Source organism: Pristiophorus japonicus, chromosome 7 (genome assembly GCF_044704955.1).
Source record: "Pristiophorus japonicus isolate sPriJap1 chromosome 7, sPriJap1.hap1, whole genome shotgun sequence".
In the NCBI taxonomy this organism is placed as follows: Eukaryota; Metazoa; Chordata; class Chondrichthyes; family Pristiophoridae; genus Pristiophorus; species Pristiophorus japonicus.
The window spans coordinates 60,048,007-60,072,944 of NC_091983.1; positions in this window are offsets into that span (position 1 = coordinate 60,048,007).

The following is a 24,938-nucleotide window of genomic DNA, read 5'->3' on the forward strand; positions in this document are numbered from 1 at the left end:
ATGCAGAGAACTGTTGGTATCCTGGAGAAATTCTCAGAAGGGGACAATTGGGAGACCTCCGTGGAGCGACTCGACCAATACTTCGTGGCCAACAAGCTGGAAGGGGATGAGAATGCTGCCAAATGAAGGGCGATTCTCCTCACCGTCTGCAGGGCAACAACCTATGGCCTCATGAAGAATCTTCTTGCTCCGGTGAAATCAACAACCAAATCGGAGCAAGACGAACTATGTACAGTGGTCCAGGAGCACCTAAATCCGAAGGAGAGCATCTGATGGCAAGGTATCGATCTTACACATGTCAACGGTCTGAAGGCCAGGAAGTGGCAAGCTATGTCGCCGAACTAAGGCGCCTTGCAGGACATTGCGAATTCGAGGGATTCCTGGAGCAAATGCTAAGAAACTTTTTTGTGCTTGGCATTGGCCATGAGGTTATCCTTTGTAAACTATTGACTGTTGAAACACCGAACCTGAGCAAAGCCATAACGATAGCCCAGGCATTTATATCCACCAGTGATAAAACCAAACAAATTTCGGAGCATAAAGAGGTTTCGGCAAGTACTGTACACAAAGTAACGTCGTTTTCAGGCAGGAATGCATATGGCAGAACGTACACGCCTGCAGCTGCATGACCTCAGATGACCCAGAGTCCGCCATCAAACATTAATGCGAGGCAGTTAACACCTTGTTGGGGCTGCGGAGGTGATCATCGAGCCCATCAATGCCGCTTCAAACACTATGTGTGCAAAGGCTGTGGAACAATGGGACACCTCCAGCGAATGTGCAGACGAGCTGCAAATCTTGCAAACCCCCATGTTGCAGAAGAAGATCGATCCATGGTTGATCAGGCTGAACTAGAAACTCGAACAGAGGAGGCAGAAGTGTACGGGGTACACACCTTCACCACAAAATGTCCACCAATCGTGTTACAAGTCGAACTGAACAGAATTCCAGTATCCATGGAACTGGACACAGGTGCGAGTCAGTCTATCATGAGCAAAAAGGCCTTCGACAGGCTGTGGTGCAACAAGGCACAAAGGCCCAAGCTTAGCCCCATTCATACCAAGCTGAGAACTTACACTAAAGAGCTGATCCCTGTAATTGGCAGCACAGCAGTAAAAGTCTCCTATGATGGAGCAGTGTACAAACTCACACTATGGATTGTACCAGGAGATGGCCCCACACTGTTCGGCAGAAGCTGACTGGGGAAAATCCGCTGGAACTGGGACGACATCCGAGCGCTCTCGTCTGTCGATGATGCCTCATGTGCCCATGTTCTGAGCAAGTTTCCTTCGTTGTTTGAGCCAGGCATCGGAAGTTTCTCGGGGGCGAAGGTGCAGATCCACTTGGTTGCTGGTCCACGACCCATCCATCACAAGGCACGGGCAGTACCATATATGATGCGAGAGAAAGTGGAGATCAAGCTGGACAGGCTACAACGAGAAGGCATCATCGCGCCAGTGGAGTTTAACAAGTGGGCCAGTCCGATTGTTCCGGTTCTCAAGGGCGATGTCACGGTCAGAATTTGTGGGTACTATAAAGTAACGATTAACCGTTTTTCGCTGCAGGACCAGTACCCACTACCCAAGGCAGACAACCTATTTGCGACCCTGGCAGGAAGAAAGACGTTCACCAAGTTGGACCTGACCTCGGCCTACATGACATATTGATCACAGATCAGGATACTATCGAACACTTGAAGAACCTGGAAGAGGTTTGAAGTTGGCTACATCACGTGGGACTCAGGTTGAAATGCTCGAAGTGTGTTTTCCTGGCGCCAGAGGTTGCGTTCTTAGGGAGGAGAATCGCGGCTGATGGCATCAGACCCACCGACGCCAAGACGGAGGTCGTCAAGAACGCGCCGAGACCACAGAACGTGATGGAGCTCCTCTATTATTTTGGTAATTTCCTACCCGGGTTAAGCACCTTGCTAGAACTCCTACATGTGTTGCTACGCAAGGGAGATGACTGGGTATGGGGGAAATCACAAGAGGCTGCTTTTGAGAAAGCCTGAAATCTGTTATGTTCCAACAAACTGTTTGTTCTGTATGACCCATGTAAATATTTAGTACTAGCTTGTGATGTGTCTTCTTATGGGTCGGGTGTGTGTTACAACAAGCAAATGAATCGGGAACATTGCAACCGGTCGCCTATGCATCTAGGAGTTTGTGCAAGGCCGAAAGGGCCTACAGCATGATTGAAAAAGAAACTCTGGCGTGCGTTTACGGGGTAAAAAAAATGCACCAGTATCTGTTTGGTCTTAAGTTTGAGTTAGAAACTGACCATAAGCCGCTCATATCGCTATTCTCAGAGAGCATAGGGATTAATACCAATGCCTCTGCTCGCATCCATAGATGGGCACTCACGCTGTCTGCATATAACTAAGTAATCCGCCACAGGCCAGGCACAGAGAACTGCGCTGATGCTCTCAGTCGGCTACCATTGCCCACCACCGGGGTGGAAATGGAAGAGCCTGCAGACTTGCTCTTGGTGATGGATGCATTTGAAAACGAAAAGTCACCCGTTATGGCCTGCCAGATCAGGACCTGGACCAGCCAGGATCCTTTACTGTCCCTTGTAAAAAACTGTGTTCTCCATGGGAGCTGGTCCAGTATCCCAGCGGAGATGCATGAAGAGATCAAGCCATTCCAGTGGCGCAAAGACGAAATGTCCATACAGGCGGACTGTCTTTTGTGGGATAATTGCGTGGTTTTGCCTAAGAAAGGCAGGGAAACGTTCATATGCAATCTACACAGTACCCACCCAGGCATAGTAATGATGAAAGCTATAGCCAGATCCCATGTGTGGTGGCCTGACATCGACTCAGATTTGGAGTCTTGCGTGCGCCAATGCAACACTTGCTCTCAACTGAGCAATGCACCCAGGGAGGCACCGCTAAGCTTGTGGTCATGGCCCTTGAAACTGTGGTCTAGGATCCATGTTGACTTTGCGGGCCCATTTCTAGGCAAAATGTTTTTGGTTGTTGTGGATGCTTATTCAAAATGGATTGAGTGTGTAATAATGTTTGGAAGCACGTCCACTGCCACCACCAAAAGCCTACGAGCCATGTCCTTGTCAGCGACAATGGGCCGTGCTTCACCAGTGCTGAATTCAAGGAATTCATGTCCCGCAATGGGATCAAGCATGTCACATCTGCACCATTCAAGCCCACATCCAACGGCCATGCAGAACGGGCAGTCCAAACCATCAAGCAAAGCTTGAAATGCATGTCGGAAGGCTCCCTGCAGACCCACCTGTCCCGCATCCTGCTCAGCTACCGCACTAGACCCCACTCGCTCACCAGGGTTCCCACAGCCGAGCTGCTCATGAAAAGGGCGCTCAAAACAAGGCTCTCTCTTGTCCACCCTGATCTCCATGATCATGTCGAAGGCAGGCGGCTTCAACAAAGCATGTACCATGATCATGCAAACTTGTCACACGATATTGAAGTCAATGACACTGTATTTTTACTCAACTATGAACATGGTCCCAAATGGCTTGTTGGCACTGTCATAGCCAAAGACGGGAGTAGGGTGGCTCAGGACAAACTCGCAAATGGACTAACTTGCAGAAAGCATTTGGACCAAACCAAACTGCGATTCACAGACAGCCACGAGCAACCTGAAGAGGACACCACCAACTTCGACACAAGTGGCAACCGACATCATGGTTGACCACAAAGCTGAACTCATCATTCCCAGCAGCCCGGCAAGGCCAGCTGCGCAACAGCTCAGTGAAGAACCAATCAACACACCAAAACCTGCATTTGTACCGAGACGATCGACTAGGAAGCGAAAGGCCACAGATTGTCTTACCCTGTAAATAAGTGTATTATTGACTTTGGAAGGGAGTGATGTTATGTATGCAACCCCATGTAACCAGTATTATACCGCCACCAGAAGGCGCACCTGTTGGAGTCCCAAGGGATCCCAGCACCCCTTGGGAGCACTGTATATAAGCAGGCCTCCCATGCTGTACCAACACTCTGGAGTTAGAATAAACAAACTAAGGTCACACTTACTCACGTCTGAAGTACTCAGTTACATTACTTTATTATGAACACAACAGCTCCACTATCTTCCGCTCCTCCTGTGGCATTCTACTCCTGCTGCTCTCCTCATTATTACTTCCCTCACCTCACACACCAGTAACACTATTCTACCCTGACGTGCACACCCTCAAAACACCTCACTACACTAATACGGAGACTCGCTCCTGTTTTCTTGCAGGTCAAGCTTGTACACAGGCAGCCAGAGAAGGAGGGGCATCGTTCATCCACGTGATGACCCCACTGGAGGATCAAGTGATGGACAAGGTGGGCAGGGAGCATGGCGACTGGAGAGGCTGTAGCACATGTCTCACAGGGCTTCCCCTCATCCTTCCCTCGTTGCCATCTCGCTTGAACTTCACCCTGACACACTACACATGTCTCTGCTTACCCCTGCCACTAAATGCTAACATTCATCCCATTCTTCAATTTCACGTAGCCCTGATGGAGCAGAGGAATAAGAGGGCAGCATTCCAGAAGAGGAAAACTTACTCAGCACCAGCTTAGAGACTGGCACCCCGAATAGTGCAGAGAATAGGCTCCGGGTGTCCGCACGAGTAGGTTCACCCAGCATTAGCGTGCAGGAGCAAAGGATAGAACACTAGAAAGGCCCAGAAAGCAGCACACCCGAGGGACAGCCAGCATCTGAGCCTGCTGCAGAGGGCCCAAATAAAACAGTAAGGGCCCACCATACATAAAGGTCTAAAAATTGTGGTCGGAGCCGTACCTCCGGAGTAAGGCTGTGAAGAGCTGCAGTCTCAGACCTCGAGACGGAGGGCAGCGTAATGGCCCACGGATCCCAGGGACACAAGCGGTACGGAAGCACATGGGCCCAGTCCTCTAGTGACAAAGAAGAATTCCATTGCAATCATTTATGAAGGGAATCCCCTGAAGATATGCAATGGAATCCCAAATCTAATAATTATACAATGTACAGAATTGCAATTTTATTGATAAATTCTTTCACTGCACCAATCGTAATACAAATTTAATTTTTTGATAATTTTAAACATTATTAAGACTACAATCCAGGCCAATATTTGCATAATCTCATTTAATAAAGTGTATGTGCATAATTTTAGATTTTTAAATGTTTTATTTCAGCCTTAGATATCCCTTTACGCTAATGCAAGCAAGCCCTATGCCTGATGCCGGTTTGCATCAACCGTAAAACTTACGTGGGCAATTGCTGGCCAGTCGTTGGGCAAACAGCCCAATTCTGCGCCAGCCATTGTTTTCTTCGAAGCCCCTGCGAAGGGCCTGTCAACGAACATATTGGCAGGCCGCAAGTTCCGGATTTCGCGCATGTGCAAGCAGAATACCACATTACAGACACAGCAATCCACACGGACCTTCTAAGTGAACTGGGCTGCCTGCCAACGAGCATAATGTCAGAGAGCATGGAGTGTTCCAGCTCCAACTTGTGTGTTATCTTTGTGCACATCATCAAGACCATGCAGTCTACCATGGAGCGAGTGGTCAGCTCTCTGAGTATTGCAGGGGGCCCCAGAGCAGTGGAGCTTTGATGGGAGCTCAGACTGCTGCCATCTTGGCTCTAGGGTCCAGCAGCTCCTCAGGATTCCAAAGCCTGAAGGAAAGAGGCTTCGAGAGCCTCCCAACACACCTGCACTCAGTTCTCGTGCAGAGCAACAGAAGGCTCAGCCCCCTGAGAACAGCATTGGCTCCATGGGAGAGGCACACGTTGTCCTTTCTCCCACCAGTGCCCTTGTTGGTGCCAGACAGCCAGCTGGGCCAGACAGCCCTGGCCAAAGCCGAGATACAGCAGTCTGTAGCCTGGCCCTGAAAGGCCAAAGCTCTTCGGGGTCACCTACCACAGACATCTCAAGTGCTGTCAGTGAGGTTCAGCAGCCTTCCACCTCCCTTGCTGTATCCACAGGGGAACCTGTTTGTAGGAGTACTAGAATAGGAAAACAGGTACACAAAACTTGCACTAGGGATTTGCAACGTATGATTTGTAGTTATTCATGATCAATGTAATCATGGTCTGGGTGGAACCGAGCAGTTATTGAGGAGTGAAGTATGGAAAATATACTATAAACCCGAGGCACTGTTTATGCTCCTGTCCTTTGTACCTCCGGCCAGCAGGTATTACACAAATACAGCAATATAAAAGCCTAAGCTTATCTTCTGCCCTGATAGGGTTGCCATATAGAGCATAGATTTTTAAACTGGATTTCCCAGGTGCTAGGAGATCCCAAGGAGTGTCTGACATCATCAGATTTCTGTCAGGTTGTCATTAGGTATCTGTATTTGTTGACTTACTGTTACTTATATAACATGTTTACTGCAGTTATTGCACTGTGTACTTTTGGGTAGCTGATGCTGTCTTTTAGAAATCAGGGTAGGGCTGTGGGAGGCAGAGGTGGGCGTGTCCTAGGAATGTGCCAATATCAGCTGGGACTTCCCAGCTGTATGTTGATACTTGCAGGGAACACCCCCCCCCCTTATGGAAAGCTTTGAAAACCATCTAGAATAACCAAAAAAGAACTTCTGAGCTAACTGTATAATATACCAATGGCCATATGTCACATCGATTGTTAGTTATGTTTTGCATAATGTATGAATCTCTTGTATAGGAATAATATGAATAGCTTTCTGGGGTTTATGTTACACACTTAAAACCAATAATAGGGCAGCTGTTGCCATAATGGCCTTTTTAATGTCTCTCTTGTGTGCTTTATTTTTGAAAGATAGTAATTGGTGCTAAAACAGAAATCTATTTAACTGTAAATATAACCACGTTAGGGCAGTTGGTAATAATAAGGCATGAGGAGATATTTTATTTTGTTTGAGTCGTGACAAAAATGCATTTTGGCTTCACTTCACAACACAAATGTATTTTATTATAAAGCAACTCAATTGTATTATTTTCATTACCTCCATCATCTGCTAAGAAGCGTCTCTTGTAAAAATCAGTTAATTGATTTTTGTTCTCATTATGCAATGAACCACTGAGATGGGAGGAGTCTGATTTACTTGGACTTACATGTAGCTCATTTACTTTCTCCACCGCTCCCCATCTGCCCCAATTTTCACCCATCTTCTGCTGAAAGCAGTCACTTACAGTTCCACTGCTAGTATCCCATATAGCTGCCCATTCTCACTTACAGTCCCACCGGACAGCCTGCTAATGTCTCATGTAAATGCCCATTCTTCAGCTGTGAGCCTAAACAATGCATTTTAGTCAACAGACTATTGGACCACAGGAGCGTGACAGATGAATCCAATGCTGACATCCAGCATCCATATATGCACTTTCCAGCAGGGGTTAGGAGAAAATACTTCTCTAGTCCAGGTCCCTGCCTCTAGCTGTAGCATCCCACCAGTGATCCAGCTAACTACCACTGTTCTGTACAGCTCAGTACCAGAAATAGTGGGAAATGTAATGACTGAGCTATTATCATAGAGTCTTACAGCACAGGAAGAGGCCACTCGACTCATTGTGCCTGTGTCTTTGAACGAGCTCTCCAATTAGTAACACTTTCGCACTCTTTCCCCATAGAATTCTCCATAAAAATGTTTCCTTAGTACTTATCCAATTCCCTGTTGGAAGTTACTGCTGAATCTGCTTCCACCACCCTTTCAGGCAGGGCATTCCTAAGAACATAAGAACATAAGAACATAAGAAATAGGAGCAGGAGTTGGCCATTTGGCCCCTCAAGCCTGCTCCGCCATTCAATAAGATCATGGCTGATCTGATCATGGATTCAGCTCCACTTTCCTGCCCGCTCCCCATAACCCTTTATTCCCTTATCGCTCAAAAATCTGTCTATCTCCGCCTTAAATATATTCAATGACCCAGCCTCCACAGCTCGCTGGGGCAGAGAATTCCATAGATTTACAACCTTCTGAGAGAAGAAATTCCTCCTCATTTCAGTTTTAAATGGGAGGCCCCTTATTCTAAAACTATGTCCCCTAGTTTTAGTTTCCCCTATGTGGAAGTATCCTCTCTGCATCCACCTTGTCGAGCCCCAGCATTATAAGTTTGAATAAGATCATATTCCAGATCATAACAACTCGCTGTGTAAAAAAACTTCTCATCACCCCTCTGATTCTTTGACCAATTGTCTTAAGTCTGTGTCCTTTGGTGACCGACCCTTCTGCCACTGAAAACAGTTTCTCCTTATCTATTCTATGAAAACCCTTCATGGTTTTGAACATCTCTGTTAAATCTTCCCTTAACCTGCTCTTGTCGAAGGAGAACAATCTCTAATCTCTCCACATAACTGAAGTCTCTCATCCCCAGTATCATTCTGGAATTCTCATCTGCACATTCTCCAAGGCCTAACTATTTTTTCTTAATTTAATGTATACTAACTGGGAGGCCTTTTAAAAAAAATGTAAATATTCGCATATACAGGGTTCCTCCATTGAATCCTCTGTTTTCTCAGTAAAATGGTGAAGTGTAGCACGGTGGAGCTGTACAGTGTAGTCAAACGAGCAATGGTACAGAGTGCTTGAATGCAAGCTCGGATCCGATTGCTGCTGCTAGTCTCCACCAATTGTGCTACTAATCAGTGATTTGCCATTACAGGGAGTGGAGTGAAAGTGCTTCTCCACAGGGACAATTGGAGTAGCATTTGGGACATCCTGACGTCATGAAAATGCAAATTCTTTCTTTACTTTTTTTACTGGAAAAACCTCCAAGTTACTCAATATCAAATCGAACACAGTCAATTCTCTAATATCCACCAATCATGTTCCGACTGTCATACTTTCTCTCCTGTCCTGGACTCCATCAGCACTTCTTCACAAGGGTTGAGATCAGGAACTCAGAACATAGTGAACTATGAGCAGGAACCATTCCCTATAGCATTCTGGACAGTAGATCTGTCGTATGCATTGTTAATTCACAATGTCATTGGTGTAGTCACACAATGTTTTGAGTTACCTTGGCAAAATGACAGTGGAACATCTCCAAAACCGATCCCAATAAAACCAGAACTGTCTAAACTTTCACTATTAGGCACTATGGTGAAATATCACATTATACTGGATTCCCTCTTCTCCAGATACCAGACACTGATTTTTTCAAATCCTTTAAAAAAATTTCATAAGCTTTCAGTCAACATCATTTTGACCAAAAACTGTTCCCAAGAGGAATTTTTTAGATCCTCCCAGGGGATGGCTTTCTTTTCCCCAACGTTCTTTTTTAAATATTCACATGTTTCTATACAAAAAATTTACACATTCTTAGGATATAGTTTTATTGAGTACTTGTTATAGCATAAATTTCTCGATACCTGCAAGTATATGCAGTGGATTTTGTGTATCGCTATACAGTTCTATACATTAGGATGAGTGGTTGGGGGGGGGGGTGGGGTGGGGGTGGGGTGGTGAGATGGCTGGGGTCATCCCTGGTCATGGAGGGCTGGGGGCTTGTGGGGAGTGAGGGTGAGGTGCTGCAATAGATTACAGAAACAGCAGGTCCTCGTAGGCATTCTGCACTTGGGGGTGTCTGTCTCTTTAGTAGGTAACGCTGGCCTGGTCTGGTAGTGAGAGTGTGGGTTGGGTGGGAGGCTTGGCCCACAGGAAGGGACCCCTCAACTCCTGGCATTTCTCAATCACATGCACAGTCCGTACATTAGTCGCTCTGACTAGAAGATGTCCCACATGTGCTTGGACCAAATGTTTGTTGTGGGGGTGTTAGATTGTGCCACAACAGGGCGGATGCATCTTACTGCCAAGAAAGATCACTGTGTGTTTGCCAGTGATGTGGGTCCCTTCCCCTGATGGCAGTAAGCAAAGTATGCATGAGTTTAGGATGGTTAAGTCTGTCAGTGGCCTCCAGCACCTATACCTGGAATTACTGGAGTGTGGGATAGGACCATAATGTGGGCAGGGGTGTGTCCTTGTGGCCACAAATCCACCAGCATTAATCTGTCTGGAAATACTCAGCGGGCCAGGCAGCATCTGTGGAGATGGAAACAGAGTTAATGTTTCAGGTCGATGAAAAGTCACGACCAACTTCTCACGGGGAATTAGGGATGGGCAATAAATGCTGGCCTTGCCAGCGATGCCCACATCCCAGGAACAATTTTTTTTTAAACCTGAAACGTTAACTCTGTTCCTCTCTCCACAGATGCTTCCTGACCTGCTGAGCGTTTCTAGCATTTTCTGTTCATTTCAGATTTCCAGTGTCCGCAGTATTTTACTTTTGATTAATCTGTCTGGGTTCGGTGAAATTTTCTAAGTTTGCAGACAAAACTCTGACACTACCTCCCCGGGCTTTGGGGCGCTGTTTGAGACAGTGTAGGGGCAGATATGCATCGGTAGCGGGGCAGTGTCCATCAGCGCAGCGCTGACGCGTCACAATGGCCCTCCCCTTTACTTAAAGGCCTAGTGAGGCCTCAGTGGAGCCCACTGCAGAGTCGGCCGAGTTAAAACAAAATGGCGGCACGCAGTGCACCCTCCCCTTTAACGGCGGCCGCACCTCCTAGCCACTAGCAACATCCCGCCCTGTGAAGCTGTCAGTGACACCAACTGACAGGAGCTGCGCTCCCGCGGGGCAATTTCCCCCGCGGAGCGGAAAAGGGGTGGCTACCGGGCGGTAAGGGGTCAGCGCACGGCCAACAATGGGTCAGAGCGCCGGGCGGGGCGGACACACGGGGGGCGGAGGGGGGAGCCCGTTTCTGCCGCTCCCATCCTGGGGGCAGTTGCGGATGGGTCGGCCTTGCCGCCTGCCCCCGATCGGAAAGGCCTTTCCGCCCCATTACCGCCTCTTACAGGCAGTAACAGGCCTTAAAGAAGGGGGCAATTTCCTCCTCTCAGGCTTAGACGCCAAAGCCCCAAAAATATGTGGCCATTCCAGCATACTCCCAATGTAACTTCAATGAAAGTCCGCTGGATCGGCCAGGAACTTGGACAAAACCTGGAAATGCTGGGTTGCAGTCTTGTGCACACCTCCCCACTACACTTTCAATATTCCTCATAATTTTACCACATACTTCCCTTTTAAATTTGAGCTTAGTATTAATTTTACTATTTATCCACAGAACTATATTCTTTGATGTACATTTTTGCTTTATGTCTGTATTTTCCATGGTATCATCGCATACTGGACTCGTATTGCAAGTTTTATTTTTTTGAATGACCTACCACATAGCATAGATAACATAATTAAACCTCCTAGTACAGATACCCATGGACCAAGCTTATTGTGTGGTTTTCATATGTCTGGCTATTTGAACAGACATTGAATAAATCATTAAGAAACAGACATTACAACTAGTACAAACTGGTATGCATTGGTTACCAAGTTAATAGGAATAATTATCATCCTGCCATTGTCTTTAAAACAAGCACAGATGGGATGTGATTGTTTTGTGCTGATTCTGTACTGACAAGCCTGGACAAGTACTATCATGTGCATATGTCTAATATTTTGAAGAAAAATACTATAAGTCATTCAGATTAAAATCATTGGGTCTGAAATCGCACTATGAAGTGCATACGTGCCCGTGGGGTCTCCGCAAGTTCCAAGTTCAGGTATGCGAAGCGCATGCGCCTAAACTCGGCACTTGTGATCTGTCAAAAAATCTCTTGACAGATTGCACGCATGTGAAGGAAAAGGGCCTCCGCAGGTGAAGATTTGTTCTATTTGTCCAACTCCTTCCCAGCGAATGTCCTTCAAATTCTTACGCTGGTCAGCCCTGCTTTTTTCAAATTAAGAGTTTTAATGAGTTATCACTCATTTATATGTTAAAAACGATGTCCATTAAGGTAAATTTATTTTTAGCCCTGTTACAACATGTATTTTTTAAGTTTTGTATAAAATATTCAATTAAATTTCATTTTAATTAATTTTAAATATGTAATCTTTTTAAAAACTTATTTTCAGTGTTTGTGTGTTTTGGGGGTATTCCCATTCATACTTATGTGAGCTCCGTGTATTTATGGAACTCACATAAGTATGAATGGGGATCCCACTAATCTGATAGGTTGGGCCGGCCCACATGATCCCATTGATGCGTAGGAAACCCTTAAGCTCCTGGGATACGTGGACCCCTACACTGGCCTTCACAAATCGACGAACCTCCAGGACCACCGGGTACTTTCGTAAAAATTATTGCGGTCAGAGGCATCCGCCCGCGGGAAGCCTCTGACCGCAATTTCTGGGCCAATTTGGGTTGAATTTTCTGGCTCTTCCTTTTGACTCCCGCCAGGCGGTAAATTTCTACTTACATCTAAGTGACCTTCCCAATTTCTCACTGAGGGAAGTTTCGGCCCCTGAAATCTTTCCACATTTATTAACACTGCTCTATGGTTGGCAATTGGAAGGCCATGTGAGGCAGGACTGGTTCTGCCATCTTTTTCTTATCCCTTGCTGAAAATCTAATACCCGCTCGTTGGAAAAAAATGCCTAGTCATCTGATTCTTATTTAAATTTCAGAATTAGAAATAAATGCTAGGAATGTCCTGAAATTGCAATGCTGAAAAAATGCAGTGTACTTATTTTTACCGAATAAAGAAATAAATCCAAACTCACCTCTCATTTTCTTGACCAATCGTGTTTTGGATCTAAAGGAATCAATCAGTAGTGTTATTTGTTATTAATGTCTGTGTGCTTAGTTTGCAGTCAGGTCATGGGAATAAGGCAAGAAAGCGGAATGTTTTAAATCATTGGCAAGTTAATCTCAAACTTCTGGAAAGTATAATTTGCTTATTTTTTCGTGTTTAAAAAAATAGTAAGTTCTGCTGGGGGCAATTTGAGCTCTATTATTCCAATATTAAGCAATAACGAGCTACTCTAAGCATACATTTAGATCAGCATTTCCTTCAAACAGCTGAGGTAAGCTGTAAAATCAAAATTGTTATGACTTTTGCTGCACAATGCTAATATAATCAAGGATTGGTGGGTTTCCATAATAGCATTGAAAGCTACATCGAAGGGAGAGTTGAAATTACTTTTGTTTTTTTTCCTTTTTTTTCTTCACTTTGCAACACGTCAGGGTTAGGCTGGCCTTTCCTTTATTGTTAGTGTAGCTCATGGGCATTGTGCATTTCACAGTAATGGTAGCAAGTAACTATCTCACGCTTGGTAATTTATCTGATTGGGAGGCGAGGAGAAGACATGCATCCCCGTGTTAGCGTGTCCATGCAATCCCCCGTGGGGCTGGTGACAGCTGATCTTGTGCCATTGACGTGTCAGTACAGTGTGCACCGCAGCTCACTATGGTACAGGGTATCCGACTCTGATTTTGTTTTTCGTGATAATTCAGATTTTGAATCATCAGGTGCTGAATTCAAACATGAAGTCTGAGGCAGAACAAATTCATGTCACTACTCCACAATCCTTCTTCATTGCATCCACAACAGATTCTTGCGCTTGTCTATAACAATCATGTTTGAAAGTATTCGCTTGTGTTGGACAGCAAGTAATTCTGTGGTAATTCAGCCCACTGATGGTCAGATGCCTGTTAGGCAGTAGCCAGACAAACCCAGAGGTAACTTGACATTATAGTCCATGTTGTGGCTTCCAGCGTGTAACTGATACTGTAGTATAATGATAATAGAACATTATCCCATCAAGCCTCACTTAGCAGTGTGCTGAGAGAAAAAGGCGCCCACTGTTCATTTGGAATACAAACATTTAATGATCAGAATAGTCAGCACTGTGTATTCACACGTAAGGACTGCCTAGGACACCACAGTATAGAGCTCCAGGTTGATAGGTATTTGAAGTTATTTTTTTCTCTCATTAAAATAATTGACCGTTGAACTTTAATGATCTGTGGTCTGTTGATGTTGAAATCCTGTGCAAAGGCATTGAAGGTGCTCAGAATGAGACCGTAGACAGATAAGAAATGTGAATGTGGTTCTAATCAGGCACCAAGCACGTCAAAAAGTAGAGAGAGGTTCTGTAGCTCGAGGAGGTTCGGTTGTTTTAAATGCAAGAAATGTTAAACAGTAAAATGCCGTGTATTGTTGCAAAAATGATATCTAACAGAATTGAAATAGGTAAAATGAATATCGACGTGTTTATAAAACTATTGGCCATCAGAAGGCTGTAGATTGAAAATGAGTAGTGTAAATAGTAGTATTTCTTACTGCTGGGAGTTCCTGCTATCAGGTCTGATCAGAATACACTTTTATATTTGGATTTACTATAATGACAATAGAACATGTTTTTAAAAATAGCTGTCTCCAGGACTGGCATGTTAAAGAGCACTGGCATGGTAACTAAATTGTCCAGATTTAAAGACAATGCAAAAGAAGCTAGAAGTCACAATTTGTCTACTGCTTGCACTGAAAAAAATGAATGTTGTAACAAGAAGCCCGTGAAAAGCGTGATTGCTATCAGCTAGGAATTATTTAAAAGATTTCAAATGTTTCCTATTAACCAGATAATTAGACTATTGCCTGGTCTCGTGCTGTTTTATTTACTTCCTCGTTAAGTATGCGCACTCTTAGTAATTAGTTTATGGGAATTTAATCTTCATCACGTTCGACTCAGTCTGCTTAACTGCAATGATGGAGTGCCCTTGTGTTGCAGAATTTATTACTGGGTGTGGTACTCTTAGATTGTTTACGGAAGTAACACTGCTTGATTTCAAATTCTTGAAAGTGTTTTAACCAAAGTTTACATTTGGAGGGAACACTTTGTTTGCAAATGATGCATTATAATATGTATATTACATATTTGCAGTGTAACTACCTGCATGCATTATAGCCGAGCTAAGAACAAAGCTTTGAAAAAGAGTGGCTTCTGCTACTGCAAGTACCACGTTTGGATATATATTGCTAACTTTCAATATTGCTGTATTCTCATAATTTCTCCAATATCCTATTATACAATGAAAGTTATATCATCAGGAGCTTGGGTTGCTGGCATAAACAATAAGGGCAGAAATCCAAATTTCTTACTGTGCGCAAGACATGCTAAAGGATATTCCCTAGTGAGCGAAAGGGAGTGTTTTCCTGTTTGTTTTCTCAAAGTACCTCTAGCTGCAACAATTTGTATCGGGATCGATAGGCAGACAGATGCTCCACTTATCTCCCAAATATCTTGGTTTGGCACAATTCAGCCGGTCTCCTGTGCATATATCAACAACAACTGGCAACAAAATATGATACCAAGGTTGCAAACAGTCTGGTTCAGCCTCAGACAGTTGCTAGGGAGAGGGATGGAGTCAGTGACTAGGGAAAGGAGAATGTGGCAGGGACCGAAGACAATGGCTTCGGTCTTCCCAATATTTAGTTGGAGGAAATTTCTGCTCCTTCAGTACTGGATGTCGGACAAATAGGGTGACAAATCCGAGACAGTGGAGGGGTCAAGGGAACATTAGAAATAGGAGCAGGAGTAGGCCATTCAGCTCTTCGAGCCTGCTATGCCTTTCAATAAGATCATGGCTGATTTTTTACCTCAACTCCAGCTTCCTGCACTATCCCTATGTCCTTTATCAAAAAAATCTATTGATCTCTCTTGAATATACTCAACGACTTGCATCCACAGCTGGTGGTGAGGTGGAGCTGGGTGTCGTCAGCGTAAATGTGGAACCTGACATTGTGTTTTCAGATGACGTTGCTGAGAGACAGCATGTAGATGGGGCTAAGGATCAATCCTTGGGGGACTCCAGAGGTAATGGTGCAGGAACAGGAAGAGAAGCCATTGCAAATGATTCTCTGGCTGCGACTGGATAGATAAGGATGGAGTTTAAATGCATTTCCCAGATTTGTCCTATAGACCAATGAAAAATTGAGCACCAATCCTCCCCTTTCATATTTTACTGGTGAAATTTGTATTACATCACATCCTGATAGCTCAGTGTGATACACTAAGCTGTACAGATTAAGAACTTAGGTTTAACTTCTTTGACAGTGCTGAGTTAGCTGATTTCAGTTGGAGAGGCAGTGGAGTCATCAGTAAACCATGGCTTCCAGCAACTCTAGCTGGAGGTACACATGTCAGGATAGAAGGAGGAAAGGACTTGCATTTTTATAGCGCCTGTCACATCCTCAGAACGTCCCAATACATTTAAGAGCCAGTGGGTGATTTTGTTCCCCTTTTGGGTAGGAGTGGGATGATGGTGGGCCAAAAATCTCAGTACAGCACTGACTGCCCCATTCCGTTAACATCTGACCCACCGTATTGTGGAGGGGACTGGTAAACAGGTGAGCGGCGCTCCTGGGAATTCCTTGCCCCAGAGAGCTGTGGAGGCAGGGTCACTGAATATATTTAAGGCGGAGATACAGATTTTTGAACGATAAGGGAGTGAAGGGTTATGGGGAGCGGGCAGGGAAGTGGAGCTGAGTCCATGATCAGATCAGCCATGATATTAAATGGTGGAGCAGGCTTGAGAGGCCAAATGGCCTACTCCTGCTCCTATTTCTTATGTTTATGCCCAAAACAGGTGGGAGCCTCCTTCAATATGCAAATAGAGGGTCCTATGATTATTCTTCCTGGCCCCACAAATATCTTCCTATTTGCTGCTTGTCCCTCCTTACCTCCCCCAGGATTGTCATGACTCCCCACTCCCCAAACCCCCCACCCCACCTTCTGACTCGGCTCTGCACAGGAGCTGCTACTTTCCCTGTATATCCCACTCGATTAGCTACCTCTCGACATTCAATCATTGCATGGTAGCTTGCTAATATTATTGTGAAGAGGCTTGACCATGAAGATGGTCCACGCCATTCGCTGGTGTCAGCGGGCAGTGACGGTCACTCCGCTCACTGCCCGCCCAATGTGTTGACCAATGCAGCAGCCAAACTGCTCACAGCAAGGCCCCACAAACAGGAAATGAGATAAATGACCAGTGAATCAGTTTGTTTGGGTTGGTTGAGGGATGATACCAGATGAGGACAGGCTGAGGCTTTGTTGTGATGCCCTTGTGTTAGAATAGTCTAGTGACATTCAGCGTCTTGGTTAATACTTGGAAGAATCGGCACTTCACAAGGTACTAGTGAACCATTTCCAGCATGTGTTTGCTGCTTTCAGGTGAGGAGTAAAGGGAAAGACTCAGCGGGAAAGATATAAGCACATCAGCAATCCGAAATTCAACCACTGATTGTGGCCAAACACACATACACGTTGTAGGTCAAAAGACAAGCAACAATATGGGTGTGAACAAGTAAATTCCCAATATGCCTGTGGCTTTCAACTCAGCTAAGGTTGGAGATTCGTTGTGTGATGAGTTATAGGTTGTGTCTCTTGCTCCACTTGGTTGTGCAAGCTAGTTCTGAAGATAACACTATTTAATTTTCATATAGATACTTTGATTAGCAGTTCCGCACTTGACCTTACTGAGTCATACAGACTAGGAAAATTCAGGTTTGATTATGACTTAGCTGATCTCAGCCAGAGTAGTAGAAGGAGCAATACAATTTTTCTGGTTCAATGAGAAAAAAAATTGCAAGGACTTCCACTGAAATGAACACTTGGGGCTACTGAGATTGTTGCAGTCAAATAGGACACTGCTACATATTTGAAGATCTTACAGTAGATAAGCTACTGGCGGGCTACTGCTATCTGTGCAAATTTGAGAGAGAGGGAACCACAGATGCACATAGTGATAGAAAGTTACATTGAGCCTGCAACACAGGAAAAAAAGAAAGATTTGCATTTATATAGCGCCTTTCACAACCTCAGGACATCCCAAAATGCTTTACAGCCAATGAAATCCTTTTAAAGTGTAGTCACTTGTGCTCAAGTCTCTGGAGTGGGGCTACAACCTCCTGACTCAGAGGGGAGAGTGCTACCACTGAGTCAGCAGTTCTGACAAAAGGTCATCGATCTGAAACGTTAACCTGCCTTCCTCTCTTCATAGCTGTTGCCTGACCTGCTGAGTGTTTCTAGTTTTATTGCACATCCTTGGAGGGTTGAGGGTCAAATCATAACAAATTGACTGCTGCTTGCTGTTTATTTATGTCTTGAATTAGTGACTTGAGAACCATTATTCTTTTAATGTGCAAATTAGAAAATCACTGCTAGTAGATTTTATGGCTTGCTGCTGCTCCCTATTGTAAATCTTGATTAATTATTTAAATACAACCTCATTATTCACTAACTGCTAGAATAATCACAGCAATTGTCATACTGTTAAGCACATATTTAAATTATCCCCAACTCCCCTACTGCGATAATTATAAGACAGCAATTTTGTCAAGAATTTTCAATCATTGCTGTAGCACCTGGTGTCTTTGCATATTAAAGGAGCACTGTTGTCCTGGGATACCATTTTGCAAGTTGTAAGCATAAAAACAATAATTCACAACACAATATGATTCTTTTGTCGACGAATCTGTACACCCTTTAAAGTTTATGAAAAAACATTACAATTTTCTCATGATAAGTACTTCGTCAATTCAGTAAGAAGTTTATGTGCCATTTTTTAATATGTGGATTGGAAACCTACAGTCCTTCTGGAGCACTTCAGCCATAAGTGAATACACTGGGTTCCAACCCTCTCTGCTAGTTTCCGCAGGGACTTGTTTCGGGCACTGTTCCTGCCCAGGGGTCCAGGCCAGGGCTGTGGTTTGGACTTATCGAAATGTCTCAACTTTTTAGGTTACTTTTCTGCTCCCTAATAAAGGGGGCCTTTCAGGCATGGCAGATATCTTTCCAGAAAGGTCCCGCCTTCAAATCAGGCCCTCCACACTAGAGTTTCCGGTTGCCTCGGAAAGACAAACACCCAAAATGCTCCCCAGTGGCATGGGTACCTGTTCAGAATATTTGAATTAGGTGACATCCCTCTAACTCCTCCATATTTTGGCAGGATCAGAGCTGGAGATCACTGGGTGGATCCAGTCATGCTATGGATTTTCGGGACCATGGATTAGTTTTTTCTGAAAAGGTAAACGTGGACAGGAAAGGAGTTTAAACCACTGATTATGTGGTTAGCACACTTGCAGGAGCACACAAGTTTAATCAATGCACTTTCTTGGAGTTAAATAGTGCACTTTAACCTGTTTCTTTAGCCTATCTGCCTTAGGTCCAATCTGGTTTTGGGTTTAGGGTTAGCGGCAGGCTGGCGCACAGAAAAGCCACCCCCCACTCTCATGTCACTTGTCACTTTTCCAGCTCTGTACTTAGGCTGTTCATTACTTGCTCTGACTGACAATTGTACTACAGCGCTTCATTCACATGATTGTAGACACCTGCATTGTGTAATTCTTAATACAACATATTCACCTCCCGTTGATCTGCAGAGGATGCGTGAGTGCCAGGAGATTTACTCGGCTGCATCCTCCACCAGGATCAATTGGGAGAAATGTTCCGGACTCCTGGTGGGTCAGTGGCGGGTGGACTCCCTGCCGGAGGAGCTCAGGCCTTTTGCCTGGAGCACGACCCATCTCCTCTATATGGGAGTCTACCTTAGCCCCGACGAGGAAGCCTGGCCGGTGAACTGGCAAGAGCTGGAGGCCAAGGTCGGCGCTCGCCTAGGGCGCTGGACAGGACTGCTCCGAGTGCTGTCCTACAGGGGTCGAGCGCTAGTCATAAACCAGCTGGTGGCCGCTATGCTGTGGTACCGGCTGGTCACTTTGACCCCTCTCCCTGCGTTTGTCGGCAAGATACAGAAGAAGCTGGTGGACTTCTTCTGGAACAACAGGAAGCACTGGGTCTCTGTCGCGGTCTTAAGTCTCCCGCTTAGGGAGGGCGGTCAGTCGTTGGTGTGAGTCAGCACCCAGCTAACGACTTTCCGTCTTCAGACCCTGCAGAGATACCTTTACGTCGAGCCCCCTCCTAGGTGGCGTGCTCTGGCGACGTATTTCTTCCGCCAGCAGCATAGCCTCAACTACGACACGCAGCTCCTGTTTGTGAGCCTGGGGGGAGTTAGGATCGCTGTCCAGGGGCTGCCTGTCTTTTACCAGGAACTCATCAGGGTCTGGAACAAAGTCTCCACCAAGCGCAGCTCTCCACCGGATGGAGTGGTGGCTGTCCTGCAGGAGCCGCTGCTCGGGAATCCGTACCTCCACGACCGAGGTTTTAGGTGGCAGTCGGACAAGAGGGCTGTGGCTGGCGAGGTGACCAGGGTCAGGGACCTGCTCGATGGCAGAGGAGTGGGCTGGATGGCGCCAGACATGCTGGCACAGTGCCTAAATTCGGCCGACGTCCGCCGCCCGCCGCGCGGCCGATGCCATCGAGTCGCTAAAAACAGCTCTGGGCCCTGACTCCGTTAGGTGTGTCGAGGAGGCTCAAGCACGTGGGGAGATCCCGTCCGAACTGACCCCCATCCGGACGGAATTCCTCATCGGCGCCAAACCCCGAAACCTCCCTTGGGAGCCGACGCCTCACAACTTGAGCCGCCTCGGGGAAATCCCCTGCGTGCCTTTCAGTTCCGCGCGGAGGGGTTTCCTGTACGGGGCTGCTCCTGCACACTCTCAACCTTGCCATCCTCGCCGGCCGTCCGGACACGCCATGGCGTACCATCTTGCCGTCCGGAGGAGGCGGGGGTCCCCGATGAAGTGCACTCTACGCGGGAGTCCCCCCACTATTTATCGGGGACTTGGCCTGGAGGGTGGTGCACGGAGCAGTCCCGTGCAACAAATTTTTAAGCCGGTTCACGGGCTCACAGGCCGCCTGCAATTTCTACGGTCTGGAGGAGTCCGTGTTCCACATTTTTAGCGAATGCACAAGGTTGCAGCCCCTGTTCAACTATCTAAAGGGGCTGCTCCTCAATTTCTGGCTGCACTTCAGTCCCACACTCCTGATCTTTGGGCACCCTGTGCGGAGGGGAGCGGGTAGGTCCGAAGGCCTCCTTGTAGGACTGCTCCTGGGCACGGCCAAGGGGGCCATCAGCTGGTCCAGGCAGCGGGCGGTCGAGGGGGTTGTTCAGCCTGACTGCCTGCCTCTCTTCCGTGCGTACATCCGGGCCAGGGTGTCCCTGGAGATGGAGCACACGGTGTCCACCGGTACGCTCGCAGCCTTCCGCGAGAGGTGGGCGCCGGCGGGACTGGAGTGCATCGTTACCCCCGGCAACCAAATTTTAATTTGATTTTATATGGTTTAAAGTTTAATTTGTTTTAATTGCTGGGTTTTAGTGTCCCCCTTCCCTTTTATAGGGGGCACTTGTAAAAAATCATGATTTTAGTGCCCCCGAAAAAAACTACAAAATATCCACCACCAAACCATGAAAAATCATGTTAATTCCTTTTGCAAAACATTTAAGATACAGCAACTTGCATTTATATAGCGCCTTTAACACAGTAAAATGTTCCGAGGCGCTTCATAGGAACGTTATCAAACAAAATTTGATATCGATCCACATAGAGATATTAGAACAGATCACCAAAAGCTTGGTCAAAAAGGTAGCTTTTAAGGAATGTCTTAAAGGAGGAGAGAGAGTTAGGGATTAGTTTTGCTGAAGCACAGAATTGTGAATTCAGGCACAGAGATCACTTAAACCCACACAACTAATGGATGGAAAATCATACAGATGCTGCTGACGACCTTGCTCGAATTCCCAATAAGTGCTCCTCTCATGTTAAGCGAGAAGGGCTAATTTGTAAAATCTACTCATCTTTTACATGGCTAGATGTCAAGCTAATGGGTTTTTGTTTTCCAGAATCACGCTTCTGACCTTATTAAAATATTGGAACATTAGCCATTTTCCAATCTTCCCACTCCTGTAATAAGCTATATAAAAAGAGCCACAACAACTTTGATTTCTGCACACATTTTTAAAAGTATTCTTGGATACATTCCATCTGATCCTGCTGTTTTATGAATATTTAAGTGCTCTGGTTTATCTCTAGATTATTAGAGGAAATGATTAAAGATCATTTTTCTCTCCTCTACTCCATTTATACTCTGTTATTTTCGCAAAAGAAGAGTAGGAATTAAAAAGGGCCTCTCTGGAGGAGAATTTCCCCAGGGATTCTCCCAATCTCCCACCATAACTTCAGTGGTAAATTAGTGGAACCCTGAAGGAACAACTTAAATGGCTAAAAACGGCCATTTATGGCTTTTGTCCAGAGGTTGCTCCAATCTCTAACCAGCATTACGACAGGAGATTGGAGAACCTCCATGGAAATTCAGGCACCTATCGCCAACCCGCCCCAGAATTAAGACTGTGTGGTATCTTTTCACTCATCCATATTTTCTTCTTGAACAATGTAATCCGTTCTTTTCTCATCATGGTGGGTCAGATGTTAAATTCATCGTTTACATCTGTCATACAAAGGCACTGATTTAGGGACAGCAAGAGGAGTAACTGATACCTCAGTGTTAATGTAAGGGGTGCAATACACTCCCAATCTGAGACGATCGGGAGTGGCATGCTTGGGGCAGGCTCATTATCAGAATTTGCAAGGCAATGGCTCATTTGATGACGTTTGCAGTTAAATCGATAAATTTAAATCTGTGCTCTGGGGAGGCATCTCATCTCATCTGTCATTCCAGATCCTTGAGCAAATTTGAATCTCATAACTTTAATGCCTGCCTCCCACTAATGCAGAGAATTATTAAAGCAGACATGCTTTGCCACACGGTGTGGTTGAGGCTGAGATTATTTAAGGGAAAATTGGATAAATATTTGAAGCAGCAACAACAACTTGTATTTATATAGCGCCTTTAACATAGCAGAAGAAAACAGAGTTATGGGGAGAGTATGGGGCAGTGATTCCCTGTACCCATGATCCTGTCATTGGCTGCAGAAAATAGATTAAACATCATGAACCCTGGGAGCAGGTTATTGGATAATGGGCCCACTTAATCCAGATTGAAAGGGGTTGGGGTAATCTATTAGCATGGATAGAGGATTGGCTAACTAACAAAAAACAGAGAGTCGGGATAAATGGGTCATTCTCTGGTTGGCAACCAGTAACCAGTGGGGTGCCACAGGGATCAGTGCTGGGACCCCAACTATTTACAATCTATATTAACGACTTGGAAGAAGGGACTAAGTGTAATGTAGCCAAGTTTGCTGCTGATACAAAGATGGGTGGGAAAGCAAATTGTGAGGAGGACACAAAAAATCTGCAAAGGGATATAGACAGACTAAGTGAGTGGGCAAAAATTTGACAGATGTAGGAAAATGTGAGGTTATCCACTTTGGCAGAAAAAATAGGAAAGCAAATTACAATTTAAATGGATAAAAACTGCAAAGTGTTGCAGTACAGAGGGACCTGGGGGTCCTTGTGCATGAAACTCTTTTTGGAGTTCACCTGCAAAACATAAAACATTAAACGGTGCCACCCGACCTGGGTGACACTCCAGACATTTACAAGGCCCTTTTTTTTTTTTTTCCCCCTTTTTTTTTTGTGTTTTTCTTTTTTTGTTTTTTTTTTGGGCACTAAAATCACAATTTTCACCAGTGCCCCCTATAAAAGGGAAGGGGGACACTAAAAGCACCGGCAATTAAAACAAATTAAACTTAAAAACGTAAAATCAAATTAAAATTTGGTTGCCGGGCGTGATGATGCACTCCAGTCCCTCCGGTGCCCACCTCTCGCGGAAGGCCGCGAGCGTACCGGTGGACACCGCGTGCTCCATCTCCAAGGACACCCTGGATCGGATGTAAGAGCGGAAGAGAGGCAGGCAGTCAGGTTGAACGACCCCCTCGACCGCCCGCTGCCTGGACCGGCTGATGGCACCCTTGGCCGTGCCCAGGAGCAGTCCTACGAGGAGGCCTTCGGACCTACCCGCTCCCCTCCGCACAGGGTGCCCAAAGATCAGGAGAGTGGGACTGAAGTGCAGCATTTCAGGAGCAGCCCCTTCAAATAATGGAACAGGGGCTGCAACCTCGTGCACTCAATAAAAACATGGAACACGGACTCCTCCAGACCGCAGAAATTGCAGGCGGCCTGGGAGTCCGTGAACCGGCTTAAAAATTTGTTGCACGGCACTGCTCCGTGCACCACCCTCCAGGCCAAGTCCCCGATGAATAGTGGGAGGGCCCCTGCGTAGAGTGCCCTCCATCGGGGACCCCCGCCTCCTCCGGACGGCAAGATGGTACGCCATGGCGTGTCCGGACGGCCGGCGAGGATGGCAAAGTTGAGGGTGTGCAGGAGCAGCCCGTACAGGAAACCCCTCCGCGCGGAACTGAAAGGCACGGAGGGGATTTCCCCGAGGCGGCTCAAGTTGTGAGGCGCCGGCCCCAGAGGGAGGTTCCGGGGTTTGGCGCCGATGAGGAATTCCGTCCGGATGGGGGTCAGTTCGGACGGGATCTCCCCACGTGCTTGAGCCTCCTCGATGCACCTAACGGAGTCAGGGCCCAGAGCTGTTTTTAGCGACTCGATGGCATCGGCCGCGTGGCGGACGTTGGCAGAGTTTAGGCGCCGCGCCAGCGTGTCTGGCGCCATCCAGCCCGCTCCTCCGCCATCGAGCAGGTCCCTGACCCTGGTCACCTCACCAGCCACAGCCCTCTCTTCCGACCGCCACATGAAACCTCGGCCGTGGAGGTACGGATTCCCGAGCAGCGGCTCCTGCAGGACGGCCGCCACTCCAGCCGGCGGAGAGCTGCGCTTGGTGGAGACTTTGTTCCAGACCCTGATGAGTTCCCTGTAAAAGACAGGCAGCTCCCGGAGGGCGGTCCTGGCACCCCCCAAGTTCACAAACAGGAGCTGCGTGTCATAATTGAGGTCGCGCTGCTGGCGGAAGAAATACCTCGCCAGAGCGCACCACCTAGGAGGGGGCTCGACGTAAAGGTATCTCTGCAGGGTCTGAAGATGGAAAGTCGCGAGCTGGGCGCTGACGCACACCAACGACTGACCGCCCTCCTCAAGCGGGAGACTCAAGACCGCGGCAGAGACCCAGTGCTTCCTGTTGTTCCAGAAGAAGTCCACCAGCTTCTTCTGTATCTTGGCGACAAACGCAGGGGGAGGGGTCAAAGTGACCAGCCGGTACCACAGCATTGCGGCCACCAGCTGGTTTATGACTAGCGCTCGACCCCTGTAGGACAGCACTCGGAGCAGTCCTGTCCAGCGCCCT